Raw genomic sequence first — 25,286 nt, forward strand, 5'->3', positions numbered from 1 at the left:
AACCACCAGGGAAGCCCCAAGAGCCTTAGGTTTTATTATCTAGATGGCCCTGCTTTCCTTCCCTCGGACTGCGGTCACAAAGTGTCACAAACCCAGAGGTTTGAAACAACAGAAGCGTATCATTTCATAGTCCTGGAGGCCACAAGCCTGAGATCAAGGTGTCAGCAGGGCCACGCTCCCTCTAAAGCAGCAGTCCCCAACCTTTCCAGCACCAGGGACCACTTTTGTGGAAGCTTGTGGACCCACCACTCCAGTCTCTGCTCCATCATCACATAACCGTTCCCCCTGCGTCTCTGTTCCTGGGTTTCTCTTCCTCTTCCCTGAAGGCCACCGGGCCTCCCATCCCATCCCAGCTAATTTCACATCTACAAAACAAAGAAGACCTATTTCTGAATAAGGTCATATTCTGAGGTTCTGGGAAGGACTTCAATCTGGGGGAGACACAACTCAACCCATTACAACCCAGACTCCCATAGGTATGAGTTCCCTCCATGCTTAAAGGAACGGGAGGCATGAGAGATGAGACAGATCTTGGTGACTTTGTCCTCGGTCTGCCCTGATGACTTTTTTGTTTTGTCGTCAGTCTGTCTGCTGTGGACTCAGATGCCAAGGCGCCTCCCAGAGCGGCTCTGCTGTGGGTGCTTGGTGACGTGTGGGTGCAGTCTGGTGACCCAGTCTCACTGCCGGGGTGCAATGCTGGAGTACGGCGTGACCGTGACATAAGCAAATTTGCAGTCCTGCTTGATGAGCGGGATGGAATCTGACAACTCAGTGACTCAGATTCACGGACTCTGTAGTTAGAATCAGAACTACTGAGGAGTCACCTCAATTCAGTACCTCCCCTCCACGGAGGAGCTGTGGGGAGAAGAGAGTCACTTACAGAATATCTAACCAGAAAGCACTCATGAACACTTCAGTCCAGTGGTCAGAAAGACTCTAAATGGGCCTCTCTCGAGAGCCAGGAACTCAGGTCTCCAGGGGCATCACGCCAAGATACGAGAGGAAAGGGCCTCAGATCGCAGACATGGAAAAAGCTTTTTTTTTTTTTTTTTTTTTTAATCGGAGGAAGCAGGGAGAAACTTCCTTGGAAAAGCTGGTCCTCAGCTTTCTGGTTTTGAGCGGGAGGGCAGGCCAGGAGGGAGCCGCCCTGTCTCGGGCTTGGAGGTCATGTTTTCAGCTGAGGGAAGGGATCCTGAAGCTCTCCATCCTTGCGAAGCCAGATGGAAGCCGGGGCCCCCAGCCCCCGCAGCCCACACACGTGCCACACACCTGGACCTCCGCTCTACCTGTTTGCAAATTACCCCCGTTTTCTGCTTGGCTCAGCAGCCTCCATTTCCCCTCCCCCGTGATGTAATTAGGCCTTCAGAGTTCCCATGCACCTATTATGAGCCCTCCTGTGTTTTGTCGCGGTGTTGGGTTTCTGTAGCAGTACTCACATATATATATTAAAATTTGGTATCAATTGTTTGTCTAAATTATGCACAGTGGGCCATCCTAACCTGCCATTAACATAACGTATGCTAAACAATGTGTTGGGTTGTTTTTTCCCCCCCTTTCTTTTTTTTCCTGTTAATTATACTCTAAAGCATCAATTGCTTATTCGAAGAAATTGAACTTTTGAGTTTTTCCTCATTTCTTCAAACTTTCAAATTGTCTTGGCCGCTGCAGATGCAGACCAAGCACCCCTTCTGCCGTTGGTGGAGGCAGCCTTGGTATTTTCTTCCTGAGAAGTCCAAGGGACACTTAGCAGTCACCAGCATTGTGGCTGTCCTGATGCTTGGAGATGGGAGTTAAACACCCGTGTCTGCCAGAGTCCCAATTCATCCATCACCGAATATACACTGAGGACCTGTTAGGTGGCAGTTGCCATCCTAGGTGCCCAAGATACAAAAGTGACCCAAAGGAACAAGATTTCTGTCCTCTGACGGTTTATAATCTAATGCAACAATCAACAGACTATGTCCATAAAGGACCAGCTAGTAGACGCGGTGGCTCAGTGGTTAAGAGCCTGCCTGTCGATGCAGGAGATGCAGTGTGCCATCCCTGGGTCGGGAAGATCCCCTGGAGAAGGAAATGGCAACCCACTCCAGTATTCTTGCCTGGGAAATCCCATGGACAGAAGAGCCTGGTGGGTTATAGTCTCTAAAGAGTCAAGACATGACTTGACAGCTAAACAACAACAGCAAGTAAATATTTTAGGCTTTGTGGATCAAGCAAGTTCTGTCTCAAACCCTCAACTGCGTCACTGTAGTGTTGAAGCTGCCATGTACATAAATGGTGGGCGTGGCTATGTGCCAATAAAACTTTATTTATAAAAACAGGCGGTGGGCCGGATTTTGCCAACCCTTAGTCTAGTGGATCAGGGCAGACAGCATATGCCAATCACTTAGTTTTTTGAAGCCAAAGGATAATTTTAGACTGTGGCAAATGATATGAAAGAAGTAAGCCGTGCTGATATAAACGGCACCTGCCAACTTTTTCACACCAGGGCGCACACAAAATTTGTTCAGCACCACTGAGTTAAATGCGTGAGGCTGCCCAGGGTTGGCACCTCAAAGATCCAACACCCCAAGGGGAGTCAGTATTGTGTGCATCTGTAACATATTTGCATTTCTTCGGGGACTTTCCATAGTGAGTGACCAGGGAGCCAAGTGTAGATGGTGTGCTCTCAGGGGGGTTTCTCCTAGATGACTGATGAAAGATGAATTGTGAGCAGTCACCAGCCAGGGGAAAGGGTGTAGAGTGATGTGAGGGCTCCGTAACGGAGGAACTGGACAGGCAAAGACTCCAGGGCGGGAAAAAGCTTGTCGTGTTGGAGCTGAGAGAGGCAGCGTGGTCAGAAAGAGAGCATGCTGGAACTCTGGCATGAGATGAAATGGAGTAGCTCCTGTGAGTCTCGAAAGTGGACCGTAGGCCAACACTGGGGTTCCTGCTGCCGCATAATAAAGCATGCCCGTATCAGAGGCATAAAGCAAGGGGGCCCAGCAGGGCTGGGCGGGACCTGGCTCCACTGTTCCTCTGGCCTCTCCAGACCCAGCAGAACTTCTTTCTGGGTCTGCAGGTCGGTCGTTTTGCTCGAGCATCCTTGGATCTACTGGGGCTTCTGCCCGAGGCTGGACGTGACACCTTAGACGTGATCTGCAGTCTCCTGGAACCAGCTGGGCTAGAGCAGGTGTACATTCCTCCTGACGGTGACAGAAGCACAGATGGCAAGTGCAATGCGTGAGGTCTCTCGAGGTCTGCACTCAGAACCGGCCGACCTGCGCTTACACCATATTGGTCTGCACTCAGAACCGGCGGACCTGCGCTTACACCACATTCCGTGGCCCAAGACGATACACGTGACAGACGCGGGGTGGCAGGACACTGCAGAGGGATGCAGCAAAGGGCACGGCTCCCACGAGGCTGGGGATCCAGCAAGACCTTTTGTTTGTATCTGAACCGAGCAAGAAGCTGTTCAGGCTTTCTAAGAACAAGAGTGATGTGATTTGATTTACAATGAAAAAAAAAAAGACTAATCTGGCAAAACTTGTTGGGGAGAGTAGATTGTGGGGGTAAGAGTGGAGATGGGAGATGAGGGTGGAGTGAACTTGAAGACGCAGCACGTCTCCCTCCTCAGGACACACAAGATGGACGGCACACTTCTCTGTCACTGTGGGCTCTCCCAGGTGAGCGGACAGTTAGCACCTGCACTCGTCAATCTAAGTCCCACAAAAAGCTACCAGTGGAGGAAAAATGCAAAGTTACAGTCCAGCTTAGCCGCCTTGAATGTTCCTCGTGAGCTCAGGACACTCACCCAAATCACACATCACAAACTTTCCCATTACCGCTAAGAGCAGGATTATTCCCGAGGAAACCGTAGCCGTCATATCTGTTATCATCACCACAATAAAATAAATGGGTATGAATTCCAGTCTTGCTCCTTGCATTGCTTCATGCTGAAAAAGTAATATTTGTGTGGCTTGACGTTTGAATCTGTTGGGAGGAAAACTTGTCTTGAGAGGAATAAATATTAGTCTACTCTGGTAAAGGAAGCTTTTCTTGGGAAATGAAGTCACCAAACATTTCTGCTTTATGCATCAGAGGCTGTAATAAAACCTAAGTGTCTTGGGAATCCTCTGGTGGCCCAGTGGTTAGGACTCCACGCTTTCGCTGCTGAGGTCCTGGGTTCAATCCCTGGGTGAAGAACTAAGACCCTGCAAGCCATGACAACCAGTTCGCTCCTGTAATCAGGGAAAGCACTTAACGTAGAGCCAAGAGTACAAGAAGTGCCTAAATAGCATCATTCCCATTCCATTGCCCAAGTACTGGATGGTGAGAAGAGAATTATCAATACTAATATAGCGGGACTTGGTCTAAAATCAACACAGTTGATCCACCAGTTTCAGGGAGACAATGGGAGTACGATACTTTGTCAGTGGAATAATGGAATAATGATTTCCTCGGTTCTTGCCCTCTTGAGCAAAGGAATTAATTCGAGAGGCATACGCAGTTATTAAGCACAGTGAAAACACATTCCCAGGAAGGGGTGAGAGGGGCCTGTCTGGGAACCAGAAGCGGCCCTGCAGTGGGGTGGACGGGTTTTTTAGAGTGGGGGTCCCTCCATGAGTCCTGTGTCATTTGACTGACAAGTTGATTGACAGCTTTAGGTTCTGTAACTTCTCCTAGTGTGCAGGCGTGTACCCATAAGCACCCAAGCAAAGCCCAGATCAATGCTAATTTATTTTCAAATAGGGCCTAATGAACCCCGGGTTTCCTTGGGTCACCTTTTGGGTCTTGGTGCGCCTGTGCCAGCCCTGTGCTGGAGGTTTTATCTTGCCTGGTCCTGATGCAGCTGGAAACCTAGCAGTGGTCCTTGACCACAGGAGGAAGGCTCTCTGGGCGTGCCCTGCCCAACAGTGTCCAGGTTGGGGAGGGAAAGATGGGCCATCCAGGATAGGTGGGCCCCCTCATGCCTGACTAGCTACCAGTAAGTGGGTGGGGTGGAGGGGACGTGGTTGCAGACCGAAGTAATTACATACTCAGTGATGAAATATGAACAAGGATGAAATCTTTCTGTCGTATTCTCTGCAATATAGGGAGAAAACACGAACTCAGAGCTTGTGTGAAGAAGCACCTGGATTGCTTTCTGGGATTTTATCTGCAGCAACTAGACAGGGGGGACAGAGCGTGTTTTATTATTGCACACATACATAATTACGAAGCCTTTAGGTTTTTTTTGCCTACGTGAATTTATGTTGGGATTAAATTTCCACCAATTAGAACCCAAATGAAGCCATTCTAATGTGATTCGTCCATCACAGAAGCGTGGCCCTGCTGTCCCCACACACTGAGGAAACAAAATCGAAGTGAATTTTAAGTACCTAAAGCGTAGCCTGTGAATGAATATCCAATTCAATTTGTAGGAAACTTTAGATTAATTAGGTTTATAATTTGCACAGTAAGGTAATGTAAATGTGTTGCTACCGCTTGACTTTTTGCTTAATCCTCTGAGTGGATATTTAATCTTTTTAATATTAGAATTAAAGCAACTTGGAAGATATGAATATTAATCTAATTATATCCCGATCACTTTAATTTCTTTAATGTTTGAAATAACAAAACAACTTTACAAATTGGTTTAGGTTGAGGAACCCTTTTAGAGGCTTTTGCATCTCATCAGTAAGTGCCACTTAGAGGTTGCCGGCTTGGGAGGGCCACCTTCCACTTGCAGTTATGCAAATGAAAACCATTAATCCAGGGACCAGGACGCTCTGACTTGTTAGGTGTGCTGCAGGAAATTGCAGCTTCTACTTTAGGAAGGCAGAATTTGCCAGCAGGAAAACCCAAGGAAGCCCACAGCTTTATGGCACTCCAGCCATACAAAGTGAGAGCTTTCAAGGAATCAGTGAGAAGTTAGAGCTAAGAGGATTTTTTTTCTCCCCTTCCTTTTTCTGCTCTTATTATCTTAAGGAGGGGGAGGAAATCAGAGCAGGACACGAATACTGGCTGCAAATTTTATTACCTCATTATAATTGATACCTGCTCTCTGAGCCAATAAAAGAAGCTGTATTCTGCACTCGCTGTGTAAAATCTTTAATGTTTTAGGCTGTCAGTGTTAGCTGTGGTTAGGCTGACATAATTATGAGCTGCATGTCCCAATATTTAGCTCTTTACCCAGAAAAGCATGCTACAGCGGGGAATCTTTCAGACATAATAAAAGGATTCATCAAGTGTCTATATGATAGCTACTTAAATCGCTATTGTTTTAGTTAGGACTGCAAAACATATCCCCTGGCTGTTTTTGTTCCTCATCTTTCTTACTTGGCATTTTAGGAATTTCAGTCTTTTGTAGAAAGTATTCGGTGGCTTCCTAAAGAAGGGGGGAAAAACCTTTTGTTGTGATTTCTGTTTTAAGATGACAGTAAGGAGAAACCCTTCCAAAGGCAATTACTGGAATTTTAGATTCAAGAAACAGAAAGCATTATTTTCTGGAACTAACTACAGATTTGTAACGGGTGGTGGAAAATGATCCAAAGACTTTATAGAATGCAGTAGAAAGTTCTAGAATTAGAATAAATTCCAACAAATATCAAGTGAGATTTTCTATATTTTGAAGGTTTGTGTAATCTGTTTCCTCTTACTTATAGGCAGATGAAATGCCCTGAAAACAGTTTTCCTGTGGAGTTTATGTATTTAATCAAAGATCTAAAATGGCATAAATGTCCAACAGTAGCCAGTGATAATGAGGCCAAAGAATCAGTAAAAGAAACAAAGCTCTTCAATTAAACGTTTACCATTTCATTTTGAATAAAGCAAACAGTAACAAAAATTACCCTTGCACAGTCTATTTTTCTATTTTATGGTTTATGTCTTAGGCTTTCGGATTAACATTATATATTAGCTGAATTAACATTAAGATTCATTAAAGATGAATGGAAATTTTTTGCTACTTCCCAGTTACGAAGTAGAGTTGGATTCTTCTCCCTCTGGTTCTAGGCTGCTCTTAGCCACTTGCTCAGCAAATAGGATGTGGCAGAAACGACACAGTGGATTCTCCAAAGCTGTGTCACAGAAAGCCTTACGATTCCACCCAGGTATCTTGGAATACCTGCCCTTGAAGTTCTGAGCTACCATGTAAGAAGTCTGACTACCCGGAAGCCGCCATGTTGAAGGAAGCCCAAGGTCACCATGTAGAAAGGGCTTGTGGAGAGTGAGGCACTTGGCCTTCTTCCCAGGAATCCCCTGGGAGTCATTCCAGTTCAGGCCCCGGATACTGGGTGTCAGAGATGAGTCACTCCCCATCTGCCACCCCAGTGCTCTGTCCAAAATGCAGATTTTTGAGACACCCCCTCTGCCAAAAAAAAAAATTGCTGTTGTCTTAAGATACCGTCTTCTGGGTTTTTCTTACCGAGTAGTAAGAGCAAACTGAGCAAAGAGCAACCCCACCGCAAAGCAAGCCATTGTGAATAGTGAATTTCATTGTTTGATTTTGCCTTTGGAATTAGACTCTTTATTTTATGGAAATGCAGAGTATCTGTAGAAGCCCAAAGGTGTTTCCTTTCCTAAAACTCTTAGACTTACGGATTTTGATGCCTCAACTTTGCTCTTTATTCATCTATATTCACTTTATGGTTTTCCCTTTGGAAGTGGGGATTAAGAGAGAGAAGTTCTCCCACATGTAAATTTCTCATAAATATCGGAACTCCATGTTGGTAATTCTTTCATTCTCTGACCCATTGCCTGATTTTCTGTTTAGCAAATGTTTTCCATGAAATAGAAGGCTTTAATTGTAGAATTACTAATTGTAATAGCATAGCTTAGCACAGCTCAGCCTACTAAAAAAAAGGAGAAACCACTATCCCCACTAAATTCTTATCTTGTAAGACTACCTATCAGTATGCATCCATCTTTTTACCAAATGCGGTCGCACAGAGTTGGACACGACTGAAGCGACTTAGCAGCAGTAGCAGCAGCAGCAGCCTTTCTTTAGTCTTTCAGTACCAACTCATGAGATGCTCCCTAGGCAAAGAAAAATAGCATTTCCTTCCACATTCTTAGAGCCCCAGAACTTTAAAACTTGGGAGTGGGAAGTAGGGTCCCTGAAGAAAGGTGAATTTTTCTGCAAATGGTTACATTCATCAAAGAATGCCTGTAATGCAGGTAAGAGCCTGGACTTATGCACAGAATAGTGTCCAAATGAAGTCTGCTCCCTGTCCTATAGCTTAAGGGTAGGTGTGCCTCATTTGGGGCCGAGGGTTTCATGAGCCAAAGGTGTTACAAGCTTACTCAGCTGACTTTTTGACCCAAGATTCTCATGTAGGCGGTCTCGACGTTTGGGCTTGGGCAGCTCCTGGTGGTGGGACCCGCCCTGCGTGTTGTAGGAGGCTGAGCCTCATGCTTGTCCTTGAGCCACAAGATGCCCGTGTACCCTCTCCCCAGGTTGTGACGACACAGTGTCCCCAGACACTTCCAGGCGGCGCTCCCCTGCCTCTCTGGGCTGTGGTCACACTTCGCTATGTGTCTTTGACTCAACAAATCTTGGTTGCTAAGGCCTATGACCTTGAAAACGTGGGGGAGAGCTGCACTCGGCTTTCTTTAAAGGAAGAAAGGGTCTGCTGCTGCTGCTGCTAAGTCGCTTCAGTCGTGTCCGACTCTGTGCGACCCCAGAGACGGCAGCCCACCAGGCTCCCCCGTCCCTGGGATTCTCCAGGCAAGAACACTGGAGTGGGTTGCCATTTCCTCCTCCAATGCATGAAAGTGAAAAGTCAAAGTGAAGTCGCTCAGTCGTGTCCGACTCCTAGCGACCCCATGGACTGCAGCCCACCAGGCTCCTCCGTCCATGGGATTTTCCAGGCGAGAGGACTGGAGTGGGTGCCAGCTCCCTCTCAAATGCCACAGGAATCGTTCAAAGCCAACCACAGCCTTTTGGATGCACTGGCACTTCTGGCCTACAAAAGAGTGGTGCTAATATTGAGAGTATAGTGGCATGCTCATAGGGACCAGATATTGATCATCTATCACTGTTGAAAACCTCACTGTCAGTATCCCTGTTCAGCATTACAGATGTGAAGGAGAAATACAGAGGATTCTAGAAAATGCCAGAAGTGGTTTTTACAGCCAGGGGGAGACTGAATTGAAGAGCTTAACCCACTAATCTGTTATGGGCGCCCTGGGAGTGCTAGAGTGGGTTCTCTTACACACTGAGAGTGTTTTCTTTCGAGGGTAATGTGGGGCAGCATTTTAGTTCCATTTTTAATGGTGGAGGCAGAATTGCCTGGATCTCTTTCTGAGTGCGTTGCCCATCTTCCCATAGCAAACTTATGTTTATGCCAGCCAGCTCACCCAGCATGGGGGCACAGATTGGAGTGGAAATCAATGGACTAGCATTTGGATGCAAGTGCCCCAAATTATCAGAAAGAGAAGAAGACCGCTGGCATTCACTGGCCGTAGCATTTCACCCACTGTTTTTGCTAAGTGTTAGTTGGGTGTGCTCTGTTCAATTCTCAGGCCCCTTTCTCATGAGAATTCTTCTGTAAACACCATTATTAACTGCAGTTGTGTTTTCTGTGATGGAGGTAGCCTGAAGATTTGATCCGCATTCACTCCCTCATTTCCTTCATGTGGCTGGTGAGTCTTTTAGAGACACAAGCAAAAGTCTTTTGCTCCTTGAAAGCAAGAAAGTTGGTTTTTCCCCCAGTTTCTGCTAAACAAGTACCAGTGGAGCCAACCCACTGAGGGGTTGTTACAGGTTAATCTGTGGCCTGCGTTCCCAGGGAGCTCACTCTTGGGGACCAAGCAGGCAACACTTGGAGACCTTGGAGTCAGAGTTGGGAAGTCCTGGCCTCGAATCCCAGCTCTGCCGCGTCCTACAAGCCTCATCTCCTCACCTGTTTGAGCATCTGCATTCTTTCCATGTTCTTAACATGGCATGAGTCTCTCTCCACATTATTAGAAATACAGATACATCATCATTATAAATGGCCAGAGCACTCCAATTGCTCTTTGCATCTGCCTCCTCTCTGGCTCTTTTTCATGTTCATGATGCTTTTTGCATAGTGATCACAGAGCTCAGTCTGCAAAAAAAAAAAAAAAAAGGTGATTCTTGGAAACATGTCCCTTTCCAGGGTACGAAATATAGCGTTCAATTTCTGTATTCCTTCTTCCTCACTCTGTACAGTTCTAGGACACAGCGCCTGGTCACAGAGAGCCCCACAGACATAGGTATTGCCTCCCCTATAAGCTGTGTGATGCTGGGACTGCTTACTTTGCCTCTCTGAGCCTCTGTATTCTCCATATAAAATGAAAGAATAAAAAATTCTTAGTTTCCAGAATTGCTGTGAGGATAAAACAAGTTGCCCTTGGTATCATGTTTGGCTTAGTAAAAATAAGTGTTTCTGAATGGCATGATTATTGTTCTTTACTGTTTGTTGAAAATGAGTGATCAGGACTGCCCTGGTGGTCCAGTGGTTAAGACTCCATGCTCCAAATCCGGGGATTCAATCCCTGGTCAAAGAACTAACGCCACGTGCCACAACTAAAGATCCCAACTGCTATTAAGAATTCACACACTGCAACTAAAGATTCTGTGTGCGCAGAAAAGAGTGACGACTGCAGCAAGAAGGAGGGGAAGGAGGAAGGAAGGAAAGAAAAGGAAGGATCGGGGAAGGAGAGAGGAGAGAAGTCTATCAACCTTGATATGTGGAATTGAAAAAGAAATTCCCATCTCATCACAGTGAACGAAAATAGCTTGACCTTTACAAATTTGGCCTGATCCCTGGAAGGAAACTGTCCCTAGGCATAAGATTTATGTAATCAATCAGCTAGATCTTATTTTGGCTGAGCTTAACTTCCATCTGTGGGTTTACCCAGCAGTATCTGTGGGCCTGCAAGGAGACACCTGGATTTGGGCCAGGTGTATGGATCCGAAAGACGAACAAGACCAGCCCCACCTCTGCTACCTCACTTTGACCGAGGTTTATGAAGAGGGTTGCCAGATTTCTCAAATGGAGATGTACATCACTGAGTGGAATTTGAATTTCAGATATGCAGTGGATCATTTTTTAGATATAAGTGAAGGCAATGGCACCCACTCCAGTACTCTTGCCTGGAAAATCCCATGGATGGAGGAGCCTGGTGGGCTGCAGTCCATGGGGTCGCTAAGAGTCGGACACGACTGAGCGACTTCACTTTCACTTTTCACTTTCAAGCATTGGAGAAGGCAATGGCAACCCACTCAAGTGTTCTTGCCTGGAAAATCCCAGGGATGGGGGAGCCTGGTGGGCTGCCGTCTCTGGGGTCGCACAGAGTCGGACACAACTGAAGCGACTTAGCAGCAGCAGTAGCATGTCCCAAATATTGCATGGGACATACTTATACTGGAATATTATTTTATTCAATACTAAAAAAGTTAGCCTGTTTTTCTCTCTCACTTTCAGTACAATATGCTCCGTGTAGTTTGGGGGGTGGGGCACACTTAAATGGAAAAGTATCTCATTCTAAACTAAAAAAATGAATCGTTATGTATTTGAAATCAAAATTTCACTGGGGATCCAGTATATTTTTCTTTGCTAGCTCTGGCATTTCTACTTACAGAACAACTAGGAAAGGTCTTACTCATCTCCAAACACTTTGGACATGTCAAAACCTGTCATCGTTGAGCCTTGACGGTGGCACAGAGCACCTCAAATCTGATCCCAAACCGTGACTGTTGAACAGATTTATGGTTTCTTGTCAATCACACTGATTTCGGGAGATTGTTATCAGTGTGGAGCTTTATAGGAAATGTCTCCTTCTAAAATGACATTTTAAGTTAATGTAAAATTGCATTTTAATTTAATTCGAGGGAAGTCATAAACAGGTGGGAGAATTATGTAACAATAATTGTGTTTGCAAGAAATTGATTTCATCCTAAAATTACATGAATATGCGATTACAGTTTGTTGTCATCCCGAAATGCACCGTTTAACCATAAAATACAGCATAAAAGACACCTTCCTGTTGACGTCCTTAATCTACTGTGTAATTGCTTAAGTAAGAACATGAACAGTATTGTCAGCTACCTATTCCCAAATACCTTAACGACCAGCTCACCAGTATGGGTTTGAGTTTGATATCTGCAAACTATAAAGTAGAAACTCAATAGTATTTGAGAATTTGGCACTGGCTCACGATATTCCTAACCAAACAAAGACATGGAGACCTTGAGAAACGAGCAACCCCGCAACAACATGAAAGTTGTTCTCTTAATAATCCTACCCCATTTTTTGAAGACATTACATTTTTGCTACTTAAAAATACTTTGGACTATTTCACCCATGCAAAAATAGCTTTATTAACAACTTTAGTAATTTATCGTGCTCAGTTTCTTTTTTCTCAGAAATGTTGCTTTTGTGCACTGAGAGTTCATTCATTTCAAGTTTGTCCTTGGCAATTCTTTATTGAACAGATTCCATTTTATTCTCTCTCTCCTCTCTCTCTCTCTCTTTTTTTTAAATACAAAGCTGATAAATAACGAAGACCAAGCAGGCTCAAACCGATTATATTTCTGGATACAAACCAGATGTGCAGTTAATCCATCATTGTTCCTGTGTCAGCTACCCCCACCCTCACCTACACTTGATGAAAAACAAACCCAGCCTGATTCCCATGCTAGTTCATTTCCTTGAACTCAGTAAGAGCCTCACTGCAGTAATTTCCAAAAATAGTTTTGGAAAATGCAGAAAACTGCAGTGCTCATTCTGCCCACTACACTGTGAGCACAGACCCTTGTGGATTTCACTGCGTGCCTCCCTCTCGGCCAAGACGTTTGGCCCCTGCCTGTCACTGGTGAGAACCTTGTAAACCAAGGTGACAGCATGGGTCATGGATGTTCCTGCTTTTTGTAGCTCCTGCAATTCTAATTGTCCCAGCAATGGCTGGTGCCACCTGGCTTGTTTCAATTTGTGCTTAGTATCAATAGAATCTCGTTTCGTCTGACCAGTGCTGACTGGCAATAAATAGTGGTATTCCCTTCCTTCTGTGCTAAGCTGCTTCAATCATGTCTGACTCTGTGTGACTCTATGGACTGTAGCCTGCTGGGTTCCTCTATCCATGGGATTCTCCAGGCAAGAATAACTGCAGTGGGTTGCCATGCCCTCCTCCAGGGGATCTGCACAACCCAGAGATCAAACCCACATCTTTTATGTCTCGTGCACTGGCAGGTGGCTTCTTTACCACTAGCCCTACCTGGGGCTTGGCAAACCAAAAAAGAAGCACTGAAAAATACTTTACCTCTTAAAAAATAGGGATTCCCTGGTGACTCAGACAGTGAAGAATCCGCCTGCGATGCGGGAGACCTGAGTTCAATCCCTGGGTTGGGAAGACCCCCTGGAGAAGAGAACGGCAGCCCACCCCCGTATTCTTGCCTGGGGAATTCCATGGACAAGTAGCCTGGCAGGCCCCAGTCCATGCGGTGGCAAAGAGTCAGACATGACTGAGCAACTTTCACTTTCTTCAAAAGCAACTGGGCATCTGAGGAGTTCTTCCTAGTCTCGCTTTGTAAGCGAAATCACAAACCAACCTCTACTGTCTCATCTTTTGTTTAATGTAACCACTGAGGCCGTTGGCAGTCCTCAGCCTGCTTTCTTTGTGTTCTTAAGATTCTCAGCCTCTCTGGAGGTGCCTTCCCAGGCCTGGGTGTGTGCTGTGACTTGAGGAGTAGTGACTGATTATTATGACAACTAACATCGGTTGATCGGAGCTTACTGTGGGCCAAGGACCCTTCTAAAACCTTGCATCCACTCATTAACTGTGAAATAGGTATTATGGTTTTACTGATGCAAAAACAACCACAAAGAGACCCAGGAGTGCACTGAAGGTCACACAGTCGGTAAAAGGCAGAGCACTCAGTCTGCTGTTCCGACTTACAAACTGGTATACTGCACGACCCCTCTAGGGACCGTGCATCTTGAATGCAAAGGTGGTACCTTTAGTTTCCTCAGTCCCCATTCAGAATCTCTCATTATGCCTTTAAGTTAAGGCAGACATGATAACCAGGTTTCATTTTGTGTGCCCAATCCACAGCCTGTCTTGACCAGCAGAAATGTTAAGAAAGACTCTGAAGTCTGGTCTAGCCTCCAAAGAAAGGATTGACTCCCACAGTCAATGCGGGATGTCTGCTCTGAGCATAGGAGGACTGTGCGTATCAGGCATTTGCCACTCCTGGTTAAAAGCATTTGAGTCTCTGGTAAAATGCAAATTGTACCTGTTGGAATACGCATGCAGCCCCTCGTGGTTGCTGATGCTTAGACAAGAGTCAGTGAGTTTAGTAAGCATGACACAGAGAAGGTGGGTCAGAAGACAGGTGTGTTTGGAACTACATGGATGCTCATCCGTGACAGTGTTGGTTCCTGGGAGTGAGGAGCCCACAGTGGAAAGGAACAAACAGAAATCTAAGTTCCAGCTGCCCTGAAAACAAACTGCCCACGTCCTAATTTTGCTCTGGGCTGCTTAAGATCGCTGTTACAGTCTTGAGCACACCCGTAGCAGTTTGGATCATGGCTAATATGCTTCCTGGGCAGGCGCTGTGCTGGGCACTGTGGATATGCTCACCTCTGGTCAAGGTCAGAGCAGTCTTCCTTGGAGAGATTGCTGTTCCCACTGCATGCAGGGGATGTGGGTGACCGAGGGGATCTATCCTCATGGCAAAGCTGGGATTCAGAACGATGGCCACGTACTTTTCAAGCTTCTCTCTCTTAGAATTGTCTCCAAGGCGGGGGGAGCGGGGGTGGGGGTAGGGTGATTCCTGATGCCCTTCCAGGCGGGGCTGCAACTGGAGGTTGCAGAGGTGAAATACCCCTTTCAGTTTCCTTTGCGCAAACCCAAGGTGGGGGCGGGGAGGGAGCAAGAAAGCCAGAAAGCACCATCCATGCATCTTCCTGCTAAAGCAGGAACCATCACAGAACATCTCCTTTCCTGCATTCTCTGTTCATGAGCAAAATGCCCAATACCTTCCGGTGTGCGCTTTGAGCTGCTTTTAATTATCTGCCGTCAGATGGAGCAAAGGTAATGGGGACCTGTCATCGTCATGGAGGTGCTGTTGGAATTTTATTTCTGTGGGGAAGGCGGCCACCATTTGCCCAGGAACCAAGGCCGCTCCAAGTTGAGGACACTTCCCAGTGCCACACGGTGTAAATCACAGCGCAAACTATGCGATTATCCCCTGCAGAGGAATCGAGTGTGGCTTTATGGGATTCTTCACCAAGCACTTAGGAATAATCTGATATAAAACAGCAGGGGTGGAGAGTAATGACAACTTTAAATTAGTTAAATGAATGTTTACATTTTTTTTAAAAAAGGCTTTTCTGCAAACCTGGAAATACAAAGTGACAGCTTCGTTTCCGGGTCCCCACTCCAGTGGCACCTCCTGGTTTTTCAGCCCTGGGAGAATGGTGGCTTGACTTAACCCCTTCAGCGCCGGTGCACTCGGGCGCCCCCATCATCCTGTATGGCTTCCAACAGTCCCTGGAATGGCGCTCCGTCGTATTTCCATTATAAACATCAGATCGGTATTGAGGGAACATCTGTTTTAAGTCAACTGAGCCTCAATCCAGGAAAAAATAAATTTCTGGCTCTCCACCTGCTCCGAAGGTCAGTTACCCACCCACATCAGCCAGAGATGGCTGATGGGCTGCAGATGCAGAGTCTATTTTTAGCTGGGTTTGGCAGGTAAGCCGCTTGTTGACTGCAGCAGAAGAAGGGGAAGAGGGTATGGGAGGTTGATAAACCATGACAGTGTTTTAAGTGTGGTGTGGTGCCAAGGCCCCCAGCAGATCCCTGTAAGGTGCTTCTGGGCCTTTTCCCTGCTTGCGATGAAGAATTCATGCTGGCAAAGGACACAGAGTGGGGAGTCTTTACGTTGCTTTCTATGTGGAGCGGACCTCACGGTATTTTCCATAAGATGCAGCCATTGCCTTTCAGCTACAGTTACCCACCCCGAGGTGCCCTGTTCTCTTTAACAGTGTTTTCAAAGAATGATCTTCTTTTTGGTTCCAAACTCTGGATACTTTGCCTTGTGTCTCTATCTTGGCTCCCGCACTTGCCATCAGGCTGAATTCTGTGCATAGGTTGCCCATCTGGAATGTTAGTCAAAGCTATGCAGATGAACTCGGCCTGGGCTCTAGAAGGAACAATCACCATCAAACAAAACCAAGAAATAAAACCAAAGCCTAAAGGGTTGGTGCCCTGTCAGGAACATCTGGCAAAGCAAATGGAGAATTCCAAAAACTGATTTAGAAATAGACTCAGGCCTGCTTTGGCCTTTAAGCCATCAATAGAAGCATCGAATCCTGCCCAGGAGAGTGGGGTTTTGCGGTCCCCAGGTGACTGGCATCCATCTAGCACCTCAAAAAAAAAAAAAAAAAAAAACCCTCTGTGAAGAAATCCACAAGCCCTTAGGAGCCAGAAGAAAACTGAGTAAAAATAGCTCTCAATAGCACCAGCTTCCATCTCTGTGGGATCTAAGAAGTCGGAAAGCCTAAAGAGCCTGGTGCTAGCTGCTGCTTCACAGGCTGAAATCAATTTTTAAATAGGAAATCCAGAGATAATGAGATAAGTGCAGAAGCAAACAAATGGCAATTTTCAGTTAATGAGAATGTTGGAAGAGTGAGAACCCAGATTCTTCTGGAGATGACTCTAGCCAGGCCATCAGAGGACAGGGAGCCAGGCGCATGTGTGTGTTCTAGAAGCGTTTGGAATGTAGAGAAGGGTGCAGATGAACCTGTTTGCAGGGCAGGAATAGACACGCAGGCGTAGAGAATGGGCACTGGATGCAGTGGGGGAAGGGGAGGGTGGGTGATCTGGGAGAGTACACTGACGTACACATACATACTACCACGTGTAAAACTGGGCTTCCCAGGTGCCCTAGTGGTAAAGAATCCACCTGCCAATGTAGAAGACCTGGGCTCCATCCCTGGGTTCGGAGAGTCCCAGGAGTTGGAAATGGCAACCCACTCCAGTACTCTTGCCTGGGAAATCCCAAGGACAGAGGAGCCTTGTGGGTTACAGTTCATGGGGTCACAAAGGGTTGGACACGACTGAGTGCACACGTGCACACACGCACTCCGTAAAACTCCACTTTTGCACCTCTGTCCTCCTGGGATGTTCTTCTAAGTCCTGAGAAGGCTCACTCCCTGTAGGTTTCTGCTCAAATATCTCCTTAGGGAAACCTTCCCTGGACACCCATCATACATAACACTTTTACCTTCATGCTCTTGGGGTACCTCCTACCTTGTTTTGTTTTGTTTTGTTTTTCCGTTGCAGACATGGTACATTTCTGTTTATTTATGGTTAGTCTACCTGCTAGAAGGTAAACTCAGTAACAGCTGCATTCCCCGTGCCTACAACAGTGCCTGGCCAGCACAGCAAAGTGCTTGTGAATACTGCGTAGCTTGAATTGGATGCGTGTGTTGCAGAATTTAGTGTTGGAAGCCATCTGCAAATGAGAAGTCCTTTCTTCCCTTCTGGCCCTTCCCAAGGAAGGCAGCCTCATCAGAGAGCCCTCTCCTGGGAATTCCCGAAATCCCAGCGAAGGACTTGAAGCGAGCCAATACGTAATTAGCTTTGAGATAGGAACCTATGCAAAAGCAGAGTCCACAGATTTCCTAACTGATCTTCCTCTGTTTGCATTGGCCACGGCCAGACCCTGGCATTCGAAGCTGCCAGTGCAGCACCCCGGGAGAGGCAGAGGGTGGCGGTGGAAGATTCCTTAACCCTGCGCAGACGCGCCGTTCATGTTAATGGAATCTGATAAGGGTGACTGAGGAGAAAGCCTTGCGTGAACATCTCCGTCACCCTTATAAAAATAGTAGCCCCGGTAACCGGTGACATTTATGGACAGCCTGAGAATGCCAGGACAGCGCCAAGGGCTTCTCATAGCTTTGCTAACTTGAAACCTTGACGTCCTAGGGGTAGGAATGATGATGCCTCTGGGGAAACTGAGGCAGGGCTGGTGTTTCTATCTTTGCTCAAGCCTCTGTCTTCTGACTCTGTCTTCTGACTCACCCGATCTTCAGAAGATATCGCAAGCACAGGAGGCAAGAGAGAGAGAAGCCAGGGGGATGTTGCTGGAAAGGGCCTCCTTGGAGCTGATGCTCACCTGCCTTCAGTTCCCACCTGCACAGATCAGCTGTTCCCACCAGGCACATTAACATTCTTTCTTTTTTTTAAATATTCATTCATGTGTTTATTTATTTATCTGACTGCTTTGGGATCTTTAGTTGCAGCAGGCAAACTCTTGGTTGTGATATGTGGGATCTGGTCCCCTGACTAGGGATGGAACCCGGGCCCCCTGCATTGGGAGCACAGCGTGTCGACCACCGGACCACCGCAGAAGTCCCGCAACGTTCTTCATACATTTCACAACTTGGTAGGTTTCAGACCCATCTGATGAGGCAAGTGCAGAGCAGATAAACGACCAGGAAAGAAGCGGTGCCCTGCCCCCTGTGACCGGTGTGACCTCCCACTCCAGGAAGGGCAGAGAGGGGTGCAGCTAGGTAACCCCGCGACCTGGGGTGCGGAAAACCAAGACCGCCTCGGCCCGCGGCACCTGCCCGGCGGTGAGCGTGATGAATGCCACTTGGGGCCGCCGGTCCCCTTTCGCGCTCCGTGAAGGCCGTGCACGCCTCACATTAATCACCACCAAGCAAACACGGGCTCCCAGCAAAGGAGCCAGATGATTGGGAACACATTCAAAACAGCTTTATTTCATTGACAGACAGGGCCTTTTTTGTTAAACTCTGGTTTAAAAACCTTTTACATCTCTGTCTTGTTCACACGTTACCGTAGTCATTCATACTCGTGTAAACCGAGGAACTTGGGGCTAGCTTATTTATCACAACCTATTGGCAGGAAAAGGGTCCCAGAAAAAGAATCTTTATTTGAGTTTTGGTTTTTTTTTTTAAACGCTTATTAAACAGGGCTAATGGGAATGACGCTGTTATCAGCCAATATTGAAGTAAATGGGCTTCTGAAAAAAGAAAATGAAGAATCTTCTAAATGTCAACGTGCAAATAGAAAACAGCAGTTAATTAAGAGCGTGTGGTCAGCAAGAGAGCTCATGTCTTTGCTTCTGGAACAGCACAGAAGCTGGGAAGAAGGACTAGTTATCTGGGGTTAACCCAGGTTTTGGTAAGGAGTACTAGTTAGTTAGACTTAGGTAAGCACCATATGTAAACTAACCTTGGCCCAAGTAACTAGAGTGATTCATTCAGAAGCCTCTTGTTTCCAGCTTTTTCCCCCTAAATAACCAAAGAGTTCTGGAGAAGAGAATGGTTACCCACTCCAGTGTTCTTGCCCGGAGAATCCCATGGACAGAGGAGCCTGGCAGGCTACAGTCCATGGGGTCGCAAAGAGTCAGACATGAATGAGTGACTAACGTTTTCACTTTCACTTCAGTTAAAAAGTTACCCAAACCTTTAAGTCGTATATCTCAAAGCATACTAATTCTGGTATTAGTATTTAAGCATCTAGAATTATCTTGAAACATCTACCATGAAAAGAATCTGCCTCCTATCCCCAAAGAAACACAGCATGTTCCTAATGCCTCTTGACTGGTGCTGCGAAAGGATCATCTTCCCGAGTGAGCACGGTTGACCCCAAAGAGAAGAGTTCAGCTCTCTCCCTAACAACCGAGGCAGGACAGGTCTGGCACGCGTGTGTTTAGGGAACTCATAAACCCTGACACCAACACCTGCTCCAGGAGAACACTGCACTCTCATCTGGTCTTAGGAATGTGTATCTGGTTTTGCTTTTTTGTTTTTGTTTTATTGTCAGAAACCAAACGGGAAGGGTCCTAAGTGAGGATAACTTAGATAACCAAGAAGCAGACTGAGCTTATGAAACGTTATCCAGCAAAATGTGCCTCTTGGCTCTCTGTGGAAATGACATATCAGTCCAGATGCTTCCCATGGATGATCTCTTGATGGACTATTTCTACTTACCCCTCCTCCCGAGTAGGAAATCCCCCTGGTCTCCAGTGTGGAGCTGCGACCTTAATCCTGAATGGGCACTGATGGTCAAAGCTTCTGGGCACATGAGTGGGGCAGCCATGTGGAAAGGTTTGGACTAGTGCAGCAGCAAGGCTTTCCTCCAGGAATGGAGGAGGAAGGAGACACGAAAGTTCAGGTCATGATCAGGGAAGCAAAAGACATCAGTAGGGGACCTCCCTGGCTGTCCAGTGGTTAAGGCTCCACACTTCCAGTGCAGGGGCTATAGGTTTGATCCCTGGCCAAGGAACGAAGATCCCACATGCCACTCAGCAAGGCCGAAAAAAAAAAGATCAGTCATCAAGGGAGCAACCTGGCTTAGGGATTTAAGCAACATCCAAAGTGATACTGTAATAAAATCATGTTTTTTGGTTTTGTTTTAAAAACAAAACTTTTTTACAATTTTTTTTAAGCCACAGAAGTTAAGTTTTCCTCACTTTATTAAACTGGTGATTCTTTATTAAAGCGTATAGAATCTTATTGGGGGAGAGATATGCATGAGATTATTGTCATCTCTGTGGGAAGTTTTTCAAGTAGCGTCCTCACTGAGCACAGAAATTTTTGACAAAGTGTGGTCAGAGCAGGTTACCCCTTTCTCCTGCCAACTCTACCGCGTTGCATCCTGTGATACTCAGAGCTCTTTCTGTTGGGGGGTGTCCCATATTTGAATGTGGCTAAGGACCCTGGCCCTTTGTTTTCCCAGCTGTTTATTTCCTTGGCGGTCAAATAGGCACACTCTTCCAGGCTAATAGTTTTGAACCAAATGCGTGCTTGTTCTATTCTGATGCATGCGATTCAGAAGCATTGTTAATCGGGGCAAGTTCTTATTGCATGCATCCCCTGGGTGAATCTTGACAGCCTGAGAGGGTCCCTTTCTTCTTAATCCAGAGGACATATATTTTAGGTTTGGGGGTTGGTGCACAACCCCAAAAGGAGGCCAGAAAGCAATTTTAGCCCTTCGAGAGGGTATTAAAAACAGAAAGAGAGTGCGTGGTTCCCTTTCCCTTGCCTCTCAGAGCCCTGTTACCTGGGAGGGTTTAACATGTACCCAAACCTGGTTTCATTTTATTTTCTCTGGTGCAAGACCTGGGATTTTGGTCTGTTTCAGGTCCTTGAAGTCCGAAGAGGGCCTCTCTGGCCCTCTGCGAGCCTTCCCATCCTGAGGCAGGCTCAGCTTGCATCCAGTAACTCTGCTGGTTTTCCTAAACCACTCTTAGGTCCTTCTTGGAGTGGATCCCTTGATTGCCTCAAGCAATCAACCTTTGGCGTAAAAATACCAGGTGGTAACATTTCGGGTGGTAGAGGTAAAGCAGACCCCACCCAGGCACGAGTGGGAGGTCTGCCTCCCTGGAGACGGTGGTCGGAGGTGTTGCAACCCCATCCGGGTCTGCTTCTCTGCATAGTCTCATTGGGTGGTCAGGTGGCCGAGCCTTGCTTGGGCTTGCTCACTGGTTCCTTTCATTCATTCGTCATTCTTTTCTCAAAGTACAATCGTTCATCATATTCTGTTAGAGATCACATTTTCTGCAAAGCCATTCTGCCTCCTGCAGAGACAAGGCCTCCACACGGAGAACATTCTATCAGTAGGTACCTTGCTGTTGTGGCCCCGTAATACAGGCTCTAAAGTTCATGCAGGAAAGAGGGTTGGGTCCCTTGGGGCAGAGGAAAGCCACAACATTCATCTAGATCTCCTTTTGAGGTGCTTTTCTCAAGTTGAACATTTTTTAATTTGTTCAAGTGTTTTACCCATATTGGGTATGATTATTATTATTGAAGCTGTAGTTTTTAGTGATAAAATTTAGCTAAGCTTTGTTCCTTATCATCACCATCCTCATGGGGCCCCTTCTCCTGAGTGATCCAGCAAGTCCTTGAGTCTGCGTGTATATTCATCCTACAACATAATCCTAGAATTTAGTACATGCTGAGTCTTTGATTTCTTGTTTTCAAATGCATTGCCTCAGAGCCAGAATATGGGTAGCTGTTTTCCACCATGAATTTGGGCTGAAATGAGAAACGTAGAAGCCAGTTCCAGCTAAGGGGAAGCCAGTACACATCAAGAGATTACTGGTGGTCTCTGATCCAGTGTTAGAAAAATAGAAACAACCCCTTCCAGCACCGCCATCTTTAAAATCCACATATCTGAAACTTCTTGCTGAGAAACAGAACCAAAAAAAAAAAACCTTGGGTAGGCTTCCCTCCACCCAAAGTTATATGCAAAATCAAATGCTGATGTAATCATTTCCATTCTGAACTCAGAAAAGACAATGAAATGGTCTTTAAGGTTTTTGATTCTGGTTTGTTGATGCAGAGTCTGTAAAACACAAGCAATATTTTGTCAAAATCTAACACATACAACAGATACGAGGGAAGGCCACTGTGTTTCAGTAGGAAGCTGCAAGCCTCCCAACTTCTGCTTATGTGAACTCTTCTTCACCCCTTGGGAATCCTCAAGACCCCAGAGAAACTCAGTATGAAAATCCCTGTGTAAGTGCAATAGTCGTTCAGTTCAGTTCAGTTCAGTCACTCAGTCGTGTCCGACTCTTTGCGACCCCATGAATCGCAGCACGCCAGGCCTCCCTGTCCATCACCAACTCCCAGAGTTCACCCAGACTCACGTCCATCGAGTCAGTGATGCCATCCAGCCGTCTCATCCTCTGTCCTCCCCTTCTCCTCCTGCCCCCAATCCCTCCCAGCATCAGAGTCTTTTCCAATGAGTCAACTCTTCGCATCAGGTGGCCAAAGTACTGGAGTTTCAGCTTTAGCATCATTCCCTCCAAAGAAATCCCAGGGCTGATCTCCTTCAGAATGGACTGGTTGGATCTCCTTGCAGTCCAAGGGACTCTCAAGAGTCTTCTCCAACACCACAGTTTAAAAGCATCAATTCTTTGGCGCTCAGCCTTCTTCACAGTCCAACTCTCACATCCATACATGACCACAGGAAAAACCATAGCCTTGACTAGATGAACCTTTATTGGCAAAGTAATGTCTCTGCTTTTGAATATGCTATCTAGATTGGCAATAGTCGTTAGTCTGTGTGAAATTTACTCTTAACAGTGTTTCTCGAAATATGGTTCCTGAGTTACATTGGAGATTGCAACCAACTGAATTAGAATCTCTGGGAGTGTGGCCCAGGAATCTGCTTTTGTATCAAGCATCCTGGGTGATTCTTGTCAACCCTAAAATTCAAGAACCCCTGGATAGCAGAGTTACTTATTCCAAATCTATCTTTCTGTCCATTATAAAAAATAGTACATATACACTCCAGACAAGCAAAAAGTAGGGAAGGGAAAATCTCTTCTGCTTCTACCACCCTAACCTAAAACTCTTAGGACTTGGAAGTATTTTCTTCCAGGCTTTTTTTTTTTTTTTTCTCTCGAGTTGGTGCTGGACAGGGAGGCCTGGCGTGTTGCGATTCATGGGGTCGCAAAGAGTCAGACACGACTGAACAACTGATCTGATCTGATCTGATACGTAAGTTTTCATTTGTAATATAGTTTAGCCATCACTGTTGTTGCTATGTCATTATTGTTTACATGTGTCAATTTCATCTTCACAACTAGTCTGTCTGATAGATATTATTATACCCATTTTACAGATAAGGAAATTAAAGCAGAAAGATTTTTCCAGACATAGTTTGCAGACACCTTGACAGCCTGCTTCTTTCCCTTGCAACTATGTAGAAAGCTCCATTACCTTATTTTTCATAATTGTATTTTTCTTGTTGCTTTTCACTGTTCATGGCAAACTCCAGTTAACTTCAGCTCTCATATTGGATAAAGCATGGAGTTCCCAATTTTCAACATTATAAATAAGATACTTGTTGAAGTGTTTTTTTTTTTCTTTTTTTTTTTTTCCCTTTCTATACGTGAAACTATTCTTCTTGAAAATATTTCTTAAAAAATGGGATCTCTGGTCAAAAATTTTGAGCAGCTGATATATTGCTGAAATTTCTCAGAGAATACCACCAACATATATTGACTATATATGTTTTCTCAAAGGGATGTTATGAAGCACATCCCAGCTCTGTATCAGGGAACAGGCTGTCACATTTGAGTGAAATTTGTGGGTTATTTATAACCACAGACAGTATCGTGTTTTCTCCCTTTACAGAAATCTAAGTAAAAGAATCACTTTTTCCTAGTATCTGGATGACTTGATTTCTTACAATCAAGCTGGCCTTCTTGGAAACTCAGAAATGCCAGCCCTTTCATCTTCATTCACAAAAGATCCATTCTCACCCTTTCTCTACACCAGAATTCCATGAGGCTATTGTGAATCTCTGGAAGAATCTAGATAACCTCTTTTTCAAAGAAGCAAAATATTGCGGCCGGCTCATTCGCTCTCCCTCCTGCCCGCCGCGCCGAGAGCTGTCTAAGTGCCCTCTCCAGGGCCTCTGTATCCAGCCCTGCCCACGCCTGCCTGTGACCTCCCGTCACAGGGCTTGTGCCTGCACCCGTGACCGTGTGACAGTCTGGGTGCCATGTGTAAAGAGCACAAACATTAGTCAGACACACGGAATTTAAAGGGTAGCCGTGGCTTCACCGCCTATATTAGCTGAGACACTGGGTGGTCAAGTTCTTTACAATTTTTCGCTTCCATTTCCTGACCGGCCAAATGGTCACGGTAGTACCTACCAGACAGGGTCACCATGAGGATGAGATTTATTAACCTGTGTGAAAACAGCAGCAACTGGCGATGATGGCGGTGCATCAGAAATCGATCGCGTGTCAAGGTCAGCGTTTGCCACTTTATACATATTGTCCGGTGTCATGTTCATAGTTACCCTAGCAGAGAAGTGGATAAGTGGTATTATTATTCCCATTTTACAGATGAGGTTTGAAGACGTGAACTGTTAGGTCAAACCACTGGAAAGTGCCATTCTTGTGGGTAAAATGGTCAACCATCATCAGAGTCATCAGTTTCAGCCTCATCATTTGCCCATATCTCATAGAGAAAGGATCAAGGTTTAGACCCAATGTTGTACAACACCTGAGCCCGTACTTCTCCACATTAAATGGAATCCTAAGGCCCTGGGCGCTCTGCCTCGCAGAAATCAGACATAAAACCTGTTTGTTTCATTTTTTTTCCACGTACCCATGTCCACCATTAAAATGTACCGAAGATCAAACAGGGCCCTGGTATTGTGACAGACATCCGAATGCTGAATTTCCACGCAGAACCGGGTCTCCAAAGCAAACACAATGGAGAAAATTGCCATGGCCAGTCCTCGCATTGTGTGAACTGAAAAAAAAGAAAAAAAAAACCCACATGCATGCGCACAGA

At 45.9% G+C, this 25,286-nt stretch overlaps 1 protein-coding gene across 4 annotated transcripts in view; it reads left to right on the plus strand.

Moving 5' to 3' along the window:
- The window catches only part of WWOX (WW domain containing oxidoreductase), a 907,382-nt gene that overhangs the window by 758,432 nt on the left and 123,664 nt on the right, over positions 1-25,286 (plus strand). The window contains exon 11 of one of the 4 annotated variants that reach the window (XM_086350010.1): positions 1-3,913. This exon is cut by the window's left edge and continues 45,239 nt beyond it. The exons of the other annotated variants lie outside the window; for them this stretch is intronic. The gene's annotated coding sequence lies outside the window, so the exon portion shown is untranslated. Of the gene's footprint in view, positions 3,914-25,286 lie in introns of those variants that run through there. 4 annotated transcript variants of the gene reach the window in all.

This window comes from Bos grunniens, chromosome 18, assembly GCF_055505025.1.
Source record: "Bos grunniens cultivar Pamir isolate PY7600 chromosome 18, Bosgru_T2T1.0, whole genome shotgun sequence".
Taxonomy (NCBI): domain Eukaryota; kingdom Metazoa; phylum Chordata; class Mammalia; order Artiodactyla; family Bovidae; genus Bos; species Bos grunniens.